This window comes from Loxodonta africana, chromosome 12 (assembly GCF_030014295.1).
Source record: "Loxodonta africana isolate mLoxAfr1 chromosome 12, mLoxAfr1.hap2, whole genome shotgun sequence".
Classification (NCBI taxonomy): Eukaryota; Metazoa; Chordata; class Mammalia; order Proboscidea; family Elephantidae; genus Loxodonta; species Loxodonta africana.
Window position 1 is genome coordinate 39,121,997 of NC_087353.1, and position 15,350 is coordinate 39,137,346.

Genomic DNA, 15,350 nt, shown 5'->3' on the forward strand with positions numbered 1-15,350 from the left:
GTGAAGCCAGAGTCTGGGAGGCTGCATCCATGAGGCACCTCACTCGAGGCCCATCCCAGGCTGGTCCAGGCCTCCCTTCCGGTCCACCCCACCCCTTCCCACCCCTTTGCCAGTCGTACTTCCAGGGCTGTGCCATGCTGTTCCCTCTGGAAAGGAGGGTCTTCACCCTCACCCTGCCTGGTGAAGCTTGAGCCACCCTTCACAGCCTCGTTTAAGTATATCCTCGGCAGGACTTTAGGGAAGACCCTCGGCCCCAGGTGCATGTGTCTCTCTCACCTGGTGACCATGTTTTCTGAACCACAAAATCACAACACATGTTCTGACAAAGAATTTGTTTCTGAGTTTATTTATATATTAAAAAAAATCTTACACAGGTATAAAAATTAAATGAATTATGTATTTAATGAATTGCCTTTATTGAAATAAAGTCACAGGAAAAGAAATATTAAGTTTAGCAATGTATATTTGAAGTACATGCAATGCCCAAAACGAGGACTACGATAGAAAATGAAGGACTTTCATAGCTGCTGTAAATATACCTGCCCTGAAGCATTTGCCATGTGGAGGTGGAAATACATACAGATAACCTGTTTCGCCCACAGGAGCATCTCACACCATGTCTTGGCTCTTCTTGTTTTTAATAGTAATTTCTCTCTCTCTCTCTTTTTTGGTGAATCTTGGCTCTTCTTTATCCCCCTCACGTACCAAGTTCTGGACCAGATGGAGGACCTTCTTTCCCCATCCCTCACACAGCACCGGCATGAGCCCAGTTCCTGCAATGCTTGTCTCCTGTGGTACAGAGACATAAACCTAGAAAGTCCTCCTGCCTCACTGCTCCAGTCTGGCCACAAACCACCCACGAGTCCCTTCTGACTCAGCCAGGCTCCAGCATGACTAATCACCAGCAGAGACAATGTTGGGGGGATGAGAGAGAAAGGGATTCTGATCCAGCAGAGGGATAGCAGGCTGCACTTCATGCCCGGCTCGATGGCTCTGAGGCTCTTCCTTAGGAGGGGGTCAACCCAGTGCGATGCTGGCACCACAGAGAAGAGAAAGATGCACAGAATCCCTGGGGATTTAACTGAGATGGCCTCAAAGCCCTACTCAACTTTCATTTTCTGTGATTTCAAAATAGCTTTGTGGTTTGCCACATTAATTTTCAGGTGATGGTGGGACATGCAAATGGAAACCTATTGCGACCAATTGTAGACATTAGGCCAAAGAGAAGAGCATCACTGGCCCATGCAGCCAGCCAGCCAGCCAGCCATTCACCTATCACCCGTCCATCCACCCATCCACCACCCATCATCTACCCATCCACCACCCATCATCCATCCATTTGCCCATCATCCATCCACATATCCAACCACCCACCCATCCACCGCCCATCATCCATCCATCCATCTATCCAATGCATGACTATGAAGGATCTGTGGGAGGTAGGATGCTGCACAGTGGGTCAGTCTGGAAGGGAGATTTAGGGCATCAGCATCTGAGGTTCTGGGAGTCCTCTAAGGAGACTCAAGTTGAGGATGAACAGAGGTGGCAGGCCTTAGCACCAAGTGGTAGCTATGGTCAAGCTGGAGAAAGAGCAGAACTCACAAAGCAAATGAAGAGACAATGGTCAGAGGAACAGGAAGAGAACACCATGTGTACTGGGGGAGCAAGGAAAGAGAGAGCTGCCAACCCAAGAGGCCAAAGTTGTCAGATGGAAAGAAGCTGAGGACAAAGAGATGTGGCTAGGGGTGGTAATCAATGACTTAGAGCAGGCACTGTCAGTAAGCCGTGCAGAATGACAAGGCCATGAGGATGGATGGGCTTAAGAGGACAGTTTAAGGAACCTAGCCGAGAAAGGGTCTAGAAGAGAGGCAAGCAGGCGGAAGAGCCTCATGTACATCTGTGGGCGGGAGGGAGGGGCTGGCACTATGACCAGAGAGTCTCGTTTCAGGAAAACACGGCAGAAAGGCTGTAGGGAGAGTGGCCAGCTGATGGTGAGGCCTCTCTGAAGCTCTGGGAGGGGCCAGGCGAGGGTGGCCACAGGACTCAGGCCCATGGTCGGCCAGGCCTGCTGGCTCTGAGCTGTTTTTTTGCGTCCTCCCCACCCCTCCACCCCGTAAAGAAAGGATAAAGAAAACACTTGGATCATACAAAGAGAAAATAAAAAATATTAGAAATATTAATACTTGTGAGGTGGCAATCAGGTCTACACCACTGTAGTGAATTATTCTAGGCCGAGATGATGCTTTTGGTCTGATTCTACCACAGCTCAACGGGCACCATCAGGATCATTCTGACAAGGTATCTCAGCATTTATAAGACAATCAGGGTCAGCATGAGGTCATGGAAAGGGCATAGAGCCTAGAGCAAACAGACCTGGGTATGAGCCCAGCTCCTCCATTTGCTGGTTATAGGGCCAGCCTCTCTGAGCCTCGGTTTTCCCAACCATAAAAGGGGAGTAATGAAGGTGTCCATTCTGCCTGCATCTTGGGTTTCTGGGAGGACAGATGAACAAATGGTTTATTCACTTGTCTGTTTTGTTCACTGCTGTATCCTCAGAGCCCAGAGCAGGACTGGCACTTAGTAGGTGCTCCCCAAAAACACCTGTTGCTGTTGAGTCGATTCCGACTCATGGCAATCCCATGTGTTTCAGACTAGAACTGCACTCCACAGGGTTTTCAATGGCTGTAATCTTTTTTTTTTCCTTTAAATTTTATTTATTTTGTTGTCATTGAGAATATGCATAGCAAAACATATACCAATTCAACAGTTTCTACACGTACAATTTAGTGACACTGATTACATTCTTCGAATTGTACAACCATTCTCACCCACATTCTCTGAGTTGTTCCTCCCTCATTAAAATAAACTCATTCTCCCTAAAGTTCCTGTCTTTTGAGTTGTTGTTGGCAATTTGATCCCATATACATAGTTCTTAAAAGAGCATAATGCTTAAGGCAGACCTTTTTTACTAGTTAAGCTAAACCATTGTTCTGTTTTAAGAAGACTTCAAGGATATTTTTGGCTTAAGATTTAAAGATTATCTCAGGGAAATCGTTTCAGGTGTTCATCTACCATGTATGGCTCCAGAAAGTCTACAGTCCATGAGAATGTGAAATTCTGTTCTGTGTTTTCCCCCTTTTGATCAGGATTCTTCTGCGGAATCTTTGATCAAAATGTCCAGTAATGGTAGCCGGGAATCATCCAGTTCTTCTGGTCTCATGGCAAAGCAGGTGGTTGTTCATCTAGGCGATTCCATGTTCTCCTATTCCTGACTCTCCTTCTTCCTCTGCTGCTTCAGGTGAAGAGACCGATTGTTGTGCTTTGGATGGCCACTTGCAAGCTTTTAACACCCCAGGTACGATGCCACAAACTAGGAGGTAGAACAGAAGCACTAAACATATTATTAGGCCAATTAACTGTGGCATCTCCTGAAACCATGACCCTAAATCTCCAAACCAAGGAACCAAATCCCATGAGGTGTTTGGTTGTAAATATGTAGCCTTAGCAGCGGTTTTTTTTTTTTTTTGGTCATTCTTATAAATATACCACACAATTTTTGCTAATTCAACTTTTTACAGGTGTACAACTTACTGACAGCAATTACAATAATCGGCTGTGCAACCCTACCCTTGGTCAATGCAATTTTTCCATCACTTTCCCCCCTCCCTCCTGCCCCCAGAAACCACTAATAAAACTTCGGTCTCTATACAGCTGCCTTTTCTTGTCTTTTTAAAGAAGTAAGGTCATACAATATTTGTCCTTTTGTGATTGGCTTATTTTGCTCACCATAATGCCTTCCAGCTCCATCCATATTGTAGCATGTATCAAGACTTTATTTCTCCTACTGGCTGAGTGGTATTCCATTGTATGTATGTATCACATTTTGTTTATCCATTCATCTGCTGATGGGCATTTAGGTTGTTTTCACCTTTGGGCTATTGTAAATTGTGCTGCAGTGAACACTGGTATACAAGTCTCTTTTTGAGTCTCTGCTTTCAAGCCTTTTGGGGTATATACCTAGGAGTGGAATTGCTGGGTCATATGGTAGTTCTACTTTTAGTTTCTTGAGGAGCCGCCACACGGTTTTCTACAGCAGCTGTACCACTTTGCATTCCCACACAGCAATGAATACGGTTTCCAACTTCCCACATCCTCACCAACATTTGTTCTTTTTTTTTTTTTTCCATCCACTCTAGTGGGAGTGAAACGGTATCTTACTGTGGTTTTGATTTCCACCTCTCTGATGGCTAATGACGCTGAGCATCTTTTCATGTGTTTGGTGGCCTTTTGAATGTCCTCTTTGGTGAAATGTCTATTCAAGTCCTTTGCCCATTTTATGACTGGGTTATTTGTCTTTTTGGTTTTAAGCTGTTGATATGTTTATTAGATTCTTGTTGGATATGTGGTTTCCAAAGGTATTTTCCCAGTCAGTAACTTGATTTTACACTTTTTTGGTAAAGTCTTTTGATGAACAAAAGTTTTTAAATATTATGAGGTCCCATTTATTTAGTCTTTTGCTGTTAGCTCTTTTGTTATTATACTAGGTAATCCATTGTTGAAGGCCAGACCTTAGAGTGTTGCCCCTGTTTGTTCTTCTAAGAATTTCCAAGTTTTAGTTTGCACATTTAGGTCCTTAATCCATTTTGAATTTGTTTTTGTGTATAGTGTGAGGCAAGGATCGTGTTTCATTTTTCTATGTGTGGAAATCCAATTTTCCCAGCACCATTTATTGAACAGACTCCTCTTTCCCCTTCAAATGGACTTAGCACCCTTGTAAAAAATCAGTTGACCATAGATGTGGGGTTTATTTCTGGACTCTTAATTCTATTGCATTGGTCTATAAGTCGATTATTATACCAGTGCCAGGCTGTTTTGATTACTGTAGCTGCACAAAACCAAAAAAACCAAACCCGTTGTGGCCAACTCCAACTCATAGTGACCCAACAGGACACAGTAGAACCGACCCATAGGTTTCCAAGGAGCGGCTACTGACCTTTTGGTTAGCAGTGGAGCTCTTAACCACTGCACCACCAGGTAGCTGTAGAGTATGTTTTAAAATCAAAAAGTATGAGTCCTCTTACTTTGTTTTTCTCTTTCAGCATTGTTTTACTATTTGGGGCCTTTTGCCTTTCCATATAGATTTGAGGATTGGTTTTTCTATTTCTTCAAGAAGGCTTTTGAAATTTTGATTGGGATTGCATTGAATCTATAGATCACTTTGGTATTGACCAAAGTACTGATGTCTCAACAATGTTAAGTTTTCCAATCCACGAACATGGGACATCTTCCCATTTATTTAAGTCTTCTTTAATCTCTTTCAGCAGTGTTTTATAGTTTTCATTGTGTAAGTCCTTCATGTCCCTGGTTAGATTTATCCCTAGGTATTTTATTCTCTTAGATGCTATTGTAAGTGGAACTGTTTCCCTAATTCTCTTTCAGATTTCTCATTGCTGGAGTATGGAAACCCAGCTGATTATTGTTTTGTTGATGTTGTACCCTGCAATATTGCTAAATTCCTCTATTAGCTCTAGAAGTTTTCTTGTGGACTCTTAGGAATTTTCTATACATAGGATCATATCTCCAAATAAAGATAATTTTACTTTTTTTTTTCCCTAATCTGGATACATTTTATTTCTTTTTCTTGTCTTATTGCTCTGGCTAGGGCTTCTACACAATATTGAACAGAAGTGATGAGAGTGAGCACCCTTGTCTTGATCCCAATTTCAAGGGGAAAATTCTCTGTCTTTCTCTATGAAGTATAATGTTGGCTGTGGGCTTTTCATATATACTGTGAGTCACATTGAGAAATTTCCCTTCTATTCCAATTTTCTTTAGGGTTTTCATCAAGAAAGGTGTTGGATTTTATCAAGTGCTTTTCCTGCATCCATAGAGATGATCATGTGGTTCTTTTCCTTTGTTCTATTGATGTGCTGTATTACGTTGATGGATTTTCTAATGTTGAACCATTATTGCATTCCTGGAATAAATCTCACTTAGTCATGGTGTATGACTCTTTTAATATGTTGTTGGATTCTGTTTGCTAGTATTTTGTTGAAAGTTTTTTCATCCATATTCATAAGAGATATTGGTCTGTAGTTTTCTTGGTGCCTTTGCCTGGTTTGTGTGTCAGGGTTATGTTTGCTTCACAGAATGAATTAGGGAGTATTCCCTTCTTCTCTATCTTTTGGAAGAGTTTAAATAGTATTGGTGTCAGTTCTCTAAATGTTTGGTAGAATTCCCCAGTGAAGCCATCTGGGCCAGGGCTTTGTTTTGTCGGGAGGTATTTGGTCACTGGTTTGATCTCTTCAACTTGTCACGGGTCTGTTGAGATTTTCTATCTCCTCTTGAGTCAGTTTGGGCAGGTTGTGTGCTTCTAAGAATTTGTCCATTTCGTCTATGTTATCCAGTTTGTTGCTCTACAGTTGTTCATAATATTCTGTCATAATTCCATTTCTATCAGGTCAGTTGTAATCTCCCCTTTCATTTTTTATTTTGGTTATTCGCATCTTTTCTCCTCTTTTCTTTGTCAGTCTAGCTAAAGGTTTGTCAATTTTATTGATCTTTTCAAAGAACCAACTTCTGGTTTTATTGATTCTCTATTGTTTTTCTGTTTTTGACTCTATTTCTGCTCTGCTCTTTGTTATTTCATTTCTTCTGGTAGGTTAAGGCTTAGTTTGCTCTTCTCTTTCTAGCTCCTGGAGTTGTCAAGTTGAGCTGTTAATTTTAGATCTATTTTCTTTTTTTAATGTAGGTATTTATTGCTATAAGTTTCAATGGGTGTAATCTTACAGAAACGAGTGCTGGTGGCACAACGGCTAAGCACTTGATTGCTAACTGAGAGGTCAGCAGTTCCAACCAAGAGTCATCCACGAAGAAAAGACCTGGTGATCTACTCCCATGAAGATTATAGCCTGGGAAACCCTAGAGTGAAGTTCTACTCTGCGAGTTGGAATCAACTTGACGGCACATAACAATCATCTTACAGAAGTAGACAGCCAGGCCTTTCTTCAGCAGTGCCGCTGGGTGAATTTGAACCACCAACCTTTCAGTTAGTAGCCAGGAGCAAACTATTTGTGCCACCCAGGGCTTACTTATTCCCTGACAGCTGGAGGCCCATCCAGTTGTACACTCGCCTTGGAGAGCTCTAGGCCAGACCCAGGCCTGGCTCAAAATCAGGGTGTAACACCAAGCGCCCTTGGTAGATGTTCTTTTCCAGTTGCCGTAGAGTCAATTCCAACTCGTGGCAACCCCACGTGTTGCAGAAGAACTGATCTCCATAGGGTTTTCATAGCCGTGACCTTTCGGAAGATGGCCATGCCTTTCTTCTGAAGCATCTCGGGGTGAGTTTGAATCACCAGCTTTTCGGTTAGTAGTTGTGATCGTTAAGGTTGTGTGTCAACTTGGCTGGGCCAAGATTCTCAGCGGTTTGGCAGTTATGATGCAGTTTAGCAGTCATATGATGATGTGATCACTTCCACAAGGAGATTTGATATAATGTGATCATCTTCATGATGGGATCTGCTGTGAGTAGCCAATCAGTTGAAAGGGAGTTTCCTTGGGGGTGTGACCTACACTGAACATAAGTGGGCTTTCTGGCAAAGCTCGTGGGCTTTTGTTCACTCTGGATCCTGTAGCTGGTTCCTATTCATCTGACCTCCAGTTCTTGGGACTTGAGCTAGCAGCTGACCTATGGTCTTGCCTGCCGTTCTTGGGAGTCATCGATTTTTGCAGTGTGTGAGCAAGAGCCCTGTTCTCTGACTTGGTGATCTTGGGCTCACCAGCCCCTGTGGCTTTGTAAATCATGAACTCGAGACGTTCCAGTCTCTTACAACCATGTGAACCATTTCCTTGATATAACTCTCTCTCTATATATATGTATTTATACACTTTACTGGTTTTGCTTCTCTAGAGAACCCAGCCTAAAACAGTAGTCAAGAGCTTAACCTATTGCGCCATTCGGTGACTCCCTGATAGATGTCCGACTGCCCATGAATTCCATGCTAGCTTTTATTCTGAACTAATCAGAGGTATGAAAGCCAATCAGAGCCCGATCAGCAAAAACAAGCCACGGTTCCCACACTGCACTGATTTGACCGAAGCCCAAAACAAAGAGTCTTGACAGATAAGCCCAGCTTCCATCAGCCACATGGAAAAAGCCTTTGGGGGTCCCTGTTAGACAACCCCCTTTCCCTATGCAGGCCTGGGATACTTGATGTAACTCCTCACCTCAAACCATGTGCGCTGTGCCACAGTAGGTGCTCAGCATGCTTTTCGCCCTATTAAATCAAATTCAGTGCAACACACCCCAGGAGGAAGGGGTGGGCTCCCCTGGTGCCAGGTCACCTGTCCCCAGTTGCTGGGGTGGTGGATGTTCTGCAGGGAGACTGCAGGACTGGGGCTGCTGTGTACTGAGCGCCAGCTCAGCATTCACACTGCAGCACGGCCCTGGGTTGTGTTGAGGGAACCAAGTCCCCACGAGAAACTGAGTAAGGATTTGCACCTAGGTCTGTCTGAGCAATTGCTGGCCCATGTCCTCTCCATTTTGCCCTGAAACACAGCTTTGTGAAAGCATGTTATTTTTTTTGCCAATATATCATTCTTCCTTGATGTAGTGACAAGTCACAGGGCAAAGGGGGTTGTGGTACTTTCTCCTCGGAGCATGCCTGGGGTTCACGCCAACAAGTTAGGGAAAGATAACGCACTGAGAAAGGTGAAGAGATGGCTCAGGGGCCGTGCCCTGCAAAAGCCCCACCGGAGGAGGCGTATCAAGTGGTTCATTCTCACATCTGGTACGGGGCCTGTTTTATTCAATATCTTTGCTGCTGATGGGTTAAGCAAAGGAGTTTAAAATACACTTATCAAATCCGCAAGTAGCACTGAATTAGGAGGTGTCGCCAATACAGTCATGTGTCACCTAACGTCTATGAAACGTTCTGTGAAATAGGACGTTATGTGATTTGGATGTTGTGTGAACACGCCTAAATCGCCACCAATAGCATTCACTGATTCTCCAACTTCATGTTGTCTAATGACCTCTTGTTTCACTTCTAGAGTCCTGGTTATGCAGTGGTTAAGAGCATGACTGCTAACCAAAAGGTCGGCAGTTCTAATCCACCAGCCGATCCTTGGAAATCCTATAGGGATAGTTCTACTCTCCTATAGGGTTGCTATGACTAAGAATTGACTCGACGGCAATGGATTTTTTTTTTTTTTGGAGTGTCACTTCTAAACTGATACTTCTCCTCCTTTGCCTCTTGCTGCCGCTATTTCTAGTACTGGTTTTGCTGTGTTTGGGAGCCATGATGCACTTAAACAGAGAGATAACACCACAACGCTCAAGAGATGCACAATACGTGACATCAGATACTGCTGCCTATGAGGTGAAGTATACACTGTTATATAGTAAATTTTTTATTTGTAACTAGGGAAAGTTCACATTAAAATAGCGATAGAAAGTATATAAAAAAAGAAACATATATAAACCAATAACATAGGCATTTATTATGACTATTCAAAACGCAAAACCAAACAAACCCATTGCTGTCGAGCCAATTCTGACTCTTAGTGACCCTACAGGACAGAGTAGAGCTGCCCCATTGGGTTTCCAAGGAGCAGCTGGTTGATCTGAACTGCCAACCTTTTGGTTAGCAGCTGAGCGCTTAACCACTGTGACACCAGGGCTCCAACGACTATCAAGACATATGTATTATATGACTTGACTTGTATTATATGTATTATATGATTTACAATACATATGACATACGTATTATATGATAGTTATGACTATCAAGACATGTATTATAGGTTATATATGAACTGTACCATTATGCCCCCGGCAGCACACTTTGTATACAAGAGATATGAGATATATGTGTTGCATGAGGGAAGTTGTTGTGTTCCCTATGTCTGGTTATGTCTGCTACGTCCTGTTCACCATTAGGGATTTCTGAACTCTATTATAACCTCATGGGACCACAGATATATACGCGGTTGGACGTTGCCCAAACGTACGTTATGAGGTGCACGACTATGCTCTGAAAGAGGAAGATATGATCCAAAGTGACTCAGACCAGTTGGAAGCCAGTAGCAGATTTAGCAGGCACAATCCTGAGCCCAGGTTGGTTTCTTCATCTGTCAAATTGAATGAGTCAGCTCTTCCAGAAGGAAGGATGCAAGAGGGTTCAGAGAGGTAGGCAGAAATTCTAATCGGATAGGCTTTGGAGCAGGGCTTCCAACCAGTTTAAACTGGTTCAGTCATGGCCAATGAAGCAAAACTGGAATAGACCTGAATTTTTACAATTTGGGTGAATTATAATGGAAAAATAACAGTCGAAGCCACTCTGGAATGGGAGACTCAAAGAGGTGTAGTGAGCCCTTTCAGGAGCCTGATGCAGGAGACTGGATTACTGTCAGGACTGTGAAGAGTGATACACATTCAAAGCCGTGTGGTCGGCTGCCTCTTTGAGCAGGCTCAAAATTTGAAGGGCAAGAGATTTAGTTCCTATGCAACACGTACATTGCCCTTGTTTTCTAAGAGGGAGATTAGTTTCTCGCAGTAATTTGACTCATAATTTTTCCCATTCTGGTTATCATTCCGGTTCCCCCAAATTTTAAAAATTCAGGTCTGTTGTAGTTTTGCTTCCTCGGCCATGACTGAACTGGTTCGAAGTGCTGCTTTGGAGTTGGTCAGGGCTCACTGGAATGTTTACTCTGTTATTTACTTACTAGTAACTTCAGTTATTTAACCTCTCTGAGTCTCACTTTGCTCACCTAAAAAATGGGGATGGTTATACCTTCTTTAAGGAACCTGCGTGGCACAAGCAGTTTGTGATTGACTGCTAACCAAAAGTTGGGCGGTTCAGACCCACCCGGCAGCTCTATGGGAGAAAAGTCCTGGCGATCTGCTCCCATAAAGATTCCTGCCTAAGAAACACTATGGAGTAGTTCCACTCTGTAACACGTGGGGTCACCATGAGTCGCAAGGCTGACACTATGGCAGCTAATAACGACAACATTTTTTTTATAGCAATGTTAAGAGAATTAAGTCAGGTAATATAGAAAGTTGGCACATGGTAGTCATTCAAGGATTGCTAACTTCCTTCCTGTTCCACAGATCCCAACCAGATCATTCACAAATGTACACACCTGCTGCCTACCCCACCCCCCACCCCCATGCAAATCCCAGCTCACAGCCATACATATGCAGCTATCATTCACTGCCACAGACAGACCCCCACATCTGGCTGGTGCTGCTACAGAAAGATGCGGCAACGCTGGGGCTCAGTGATCTTTCCAAGATGCAAAGCTGATTATGTCGCTCTGCAGAGTTTAAACCCTTTCCAAGGGGGCTCCTAGGGGCCTGTGGGACCAAGCCAAGCTCCTTAGGCCATGTGAAGGAGGCCCCAGGATTTGGCCCAGCCACCTTGACCTCATCTCCACCTGGCCTTCCTCCCACCAAGGCGCCAACACACCACACCAGGTGCAAAGCAGGCTGCTTCCCTCCTCCCATGCGCAGGGTGTTCCTTCGGCCTGGACTACCTCCCCCTTGGGGTTGACCAGCAAATCCTTCCTTACTCATTTCTCAAGCCTCAGTTTCTAGATTCCTTTCCCTGGGCCACCCTCCTCCCATTCTTCCTTTCCTCTCTCCTCTAGCACTATGCACTGCGACTGTCAGCTATTTTGGGGCCAAGGCTACGAGCTCCTTGAGGGAAGGAACTGTGTCTTATTCACATTTGCATGCCCAATGCCTAGAACAGTGCACCTGGTACAAGGCAGCCCTCGAGAAATACTTAATGAGTGACTTGGTGAGCGAGTCACATGTTGCTGTTGAGTGCCATCAAGTCAATTTCAACCCTAGCAACCCCATGTCACAGAGGAGAACTGTCCCATAGAGCTTCCCAGGCTATAATCTCTACAGGAGCAGATCACCAGGTGTTTCTTCTACACGGCCACTGGGTAGGTTCAGCTACCAGCCCAGCACTTAACCAACCTTTCGGTTACCAGTCCAGTGCTTAACCATTTGTATGTACCACCAGGGCTCCTCGAGTCACATAGTAGGTGCTCAATACATAAATGAGTCAATACACACAGAGAGGCACACGTACAAATCCACCAGCCCACGCAAATTCAACCGTGCATGAAGCTCAGGTGCCACACTGATATCCATGACCCCAGGGCAAAGGATGACTAAAGTGTACTTTCTAGGCTCCGATATGTCACTTTACGTTTATGTAACTCTTCTCAGCTTTGAGAGCACCTTCACATTTGGTGGCCAGTTAGACTGGGTTGTTACCATAAGTCTCTCTCTAAACTTCTGAGGCTATGATTTGACCTACATTTTAACACAGCTCACTGGATGGATTATTTTAAGCCACATACAACTTCTCATTCTGATGAGCTGGCCTATAACGATAATAATCTCTTGCATTTATACTGTGCATGGTAATTAACAAAGCATTTTCACATACGTTATTTCATTTGATCCTTACACTTTACAGAAAGCAGAGACAGTATTATTTTTTCCATTACACAGGTGGGAAATCCAGAGCTCAGAGAGGTTGTCTGTCTTGCACAGATCAGAGAACCATGAAGGGAGGCATTCAAAACCCAAATTTAAATCTTTTGGATTCTCAGCCCATGGGCCTTTCCACTGCAACGTGCTACCATGCCCCACTATGTCACGTTCTACTGACACATGTGCACACACACACACATACACAAAAACACAGTGAAATCATAAGGAATGAAGGCAGATGAGGTAAAGGCACTGTGGGGTTAACTTTACTCAAAGAATTAGGTCTTTGTCCTTGGTTCCAGAGAGAAAATCTCTAAAATCTTGGACTTTCCACAATGACTGAAGTGTCTTTGATGAGGACTTCAGGCCACACCTAACATCTATGACTCATGTTGGGTGGGGGCTGACTATGCCAGAAAGACCTACCATAGGATATCAACCTCTTGATATCAACCCCTTGATATATGGACCCATCTCAGGGGAGGGGACTAGAGTTTGAATTATACAATGAGACCCCTAATAAAGCCTCCGGACATGGAAGCTCCATGGCCTTACTGGTTGGCGAAAGGTATCCATGCATATGGGAGGTAGTGCGTTCCTTTTTGGGACATGGAAGCTTCACCCTGGGGACCCTCTAAAACCTTTCCCTGTATGTCTCTTCATCTGTATCCTTTTTGCTATAATAAAACTGTAATCATAAGTACAGTACTTTCCCGAGCTCTGTGAGTCAATTCTAGTGAATTATCAAAGGGAGCGGTGGGAGCCAGCAGTTCAGAAGTGAGGTGGTCCTAGGAACCCCTGAGCTTACAGTTGGCATCCTGAAGGGGGAGTAGGAAAATCCCAAATCTGTAGGCAGCAGGTCAGAAGTGAGGGTGTCATTTGGACCTCCAAGCTTGCAGCTGGCATCTGTGGTCTCGGGCTGACTTGGCAGTCTGGGGGACTGTGTCCTTTAACGGGTGAGCTCTGACCTAGGTCTGGGTGGTTAGGGTCAGAGGAAGAAGTGCTGCGTGTGTAGCCGGTGTCAGAGCAGAAGGGGAACAGAGGAGAACAGAACAGATAATGAGTTGGATTGCAATTGAACTTTACGGTTTTGTATGAGAAGCAGGATTTGATTTTCCCAGGAGGTACACACCTCCATTCACATGCATGCGTATGCACACACTTAGCTGACCATGCTTAGGCATAAACTACCCCCATCCCCATTCATGTCCCTCAAGGCCCTTGCCCAGAGAAAGCCAGCTAAAGGTACATGCTCTCTTCTGTACATAAACTGGATGCTACTGACCCAGAGTCCGTTGAGCAGATGTCTGAAGTTGGTGTTTAAAAGAGTAGAGGGGATGAACTTGTTGGATCTAGCAGCCACTTGCCCCAGGCCCCCTGGGACAAGAAGCACATCCAGCCTTTGCCAGCTGGCTGGCGGGCTTCCCAGGGGCTGTCTGTGGTTGTGGAATTCAGTGAAATGAATCGGCTTCTACAGCAGGCAGAGCCCTGTCTGGGGCCACCTGAGCACAAGCCACAGGCACAGAATCGGGTACCCCGCACACTGCACATGCACCCATGCGCACACACATGCACATGCTCACACATGCAGACATGCCCAGGCCGACCTGGCAGAGGTGGCTCTGGCTGGAGGTAAGTGACAGAGTATGCTGCTTGGAGGACTGGCACAAAGGGAGCAGAGAGCTGAGGACAGCATGAGTGGCCAAGTAGTGGTACCAGGAGTCACTGTAGATGTTCACTCTCCATGCAGCCCCCAAAGCGCCTGCTTTTTCTGATCTCAGTCACCTCCCAAAGCTCATCAGCCCTTTGTTTCAGTTATTTGACAAAATTCAGCAAATATTCACTGACTGCTTAAACTAGCTGCCATTGAGTCAACTCCATCCCCATGTGTGCCAGAGTGGAAATGTGCTCCGCAGGGTTTTCGATGGCTGATTTTTTGGAAGTAGATTGCCAGGCCTTTCTTCCAAGGTGCCTTAATCAGCTGCACATTACAATTATTGGTGAAAGCCTCCCATATCCTTCCAAGAAAGCCAGGCTCCTGGAAGGCAGTGGCCCTGTCTTACTGGCCTTCTAAGTCCCCACAGCTCCTGGTACTTGCACACCTGTAAAACCTGTTGCCATCGAGTCAATTCCAACACATAGTGACCCTACAGGACAGAGCAGAACTGTCCCATAGGGTTTCCAAGGAGCAGCTAGTAGATTTGAACTGCCAACATTTTGGTTAGCAGCCAAACACTTAACTACATAAATGCTAAATGATTTCCAGGCCTTCCTGCCAGGGGTCCAGCCCTTCCTCCACAACCGGCCCCCATGCTGGGCCTCACTGCCTTCCAGAGTGGAGACTGCCCAGACCTCAGCCCCGGGAAGCAGCAACCACCCTCCAGGACATGGGGGCACCTGGAGCTGCAGCCTGGCCTTAACCACATCAAGGCCCAGAACTAGGTGTGTTCAAAAATAGTTTGTTGCATTTACTGAGCACCTACTGTGTACTAAATACAAAGATTAGCCAATAGGGAACTCAGTTTAGAGGGAGAGATGATACCTAAACAAGTAAGTCCCTGACACTGTACTGAGGGCCAGAGCAGAGAGAGCCCTGTTGCTCTGCTAGAGGGCACGCAAGCCCACCCACATTTATTCCTTCAGCACCCTACCCAGGCTCTGCACAACTTTCTCATTTCTCCCCTACTGGACGTGCCTCCCTCCTGCTCTACATCTGCGTCACCTCATGCCTTCCTGGAGGCACTACCCAGGAGGTGCTTTTTCTTCATTTACACAGGGAAAGAATCCAGGTGAAATGACTTAGTAGCCATGTGGCCTCTGCCAAGTTTCTCAGCTG

At 45.0% G+C, this 15,350-nt stretch overlaps 1 protein-coding gene across 5 annotated transcripts in view; it reads right to left on the bottom strand.

Annotated features, from left to right (window-relative positions):
- DNMT3A (DNA methyltransferase 3 alpha) overlaps nt 1–15,350 on the bottom strand; it is a 125,161-nt gene that overhangs the window by 71,215 nt on the left and 38,596 nt on the right. The gene's annotated exons all lie outside the window — the stretch shown is intronic.